The following is an 852-nucleotide window of genomic DNA, read 5'->3' on the forward strand; positions in this document are numbered from 1 at the left end:
TGCAAATATTATAGGTTCTCCACCATGGTATTTAAATGTATAATAAAAACATTTGTCACTAGATCAACACTTGTAATTCAGACACCAATTGTTCCAATTACGAAACCCACTTGTTCTTTTTCAGACACCCGCTTATTCCAATTCCGATATAAGGCTGTTGGAATTCAAACATGACTTGTTCTATTTTTGTTGTTGTCGTCGTTGTTTACTTGTTATCAATTTAAATTCTAAAAAAGTTACTTTTTATTTTTATGATGAGTTTCAATGTGTCCAAGGAATCAGATTAGTTCGTGTAAAATTAATTGGCCCACCTAATGGAAATTGTGAAGTCCCAGGTTTGAGAGTTATTTATTGACATGAGGGGTCATTTAAATCGGACGATATTTAAAGGACAGGTTTTTTTAATACGTATATTTCCGGAGTACGGTAGTGACTGGTCAAAACGAGTTTTTTCTTTATAAAATTTAATATTTATATTCTAATCATCTGGACTGCTGCTAACTATTTATAACTTACTTTTTATCTTCTCATATTTTTAAGATGCAAAATGGAGTTTGACACCGTGACACATCATTGAATTCCTGACAATGGTTGTTACATGTTTAATTTGTGTTGTCCTGCTTAATAAACCTGATTTAAAATGTTCTGACGTTTGTTTATGTTTTTCTTATTGCTTTTTCATTTTTTAAAGTTATTATCATTAATATTATTATTATTATTATTATTATTATTATTATTATTATTATTATTATTATTATTATTATTATATTATTATTATATTATTATTATTATTATTATTTAGTATTAGTATTATTATTATTATAAAAATTATTATTATTATTATTATTATTA

Source organism: Berghia stephanieae, chromosome 14 (assembly GCF_034508935.2).
Source record: "Berghia stephanieae isolate SIO BIC M18660-M18661 chromosome 14, UCSD_Bste_1.3, whole genome shotgun sequence".
Classification (NCBI taxonomy): Eukaryota; Metazoa; Mollusca; class Gastropoda; order Nudibranchia; family Aeolidiidae; genus Berghia; species Berghia stephanieae.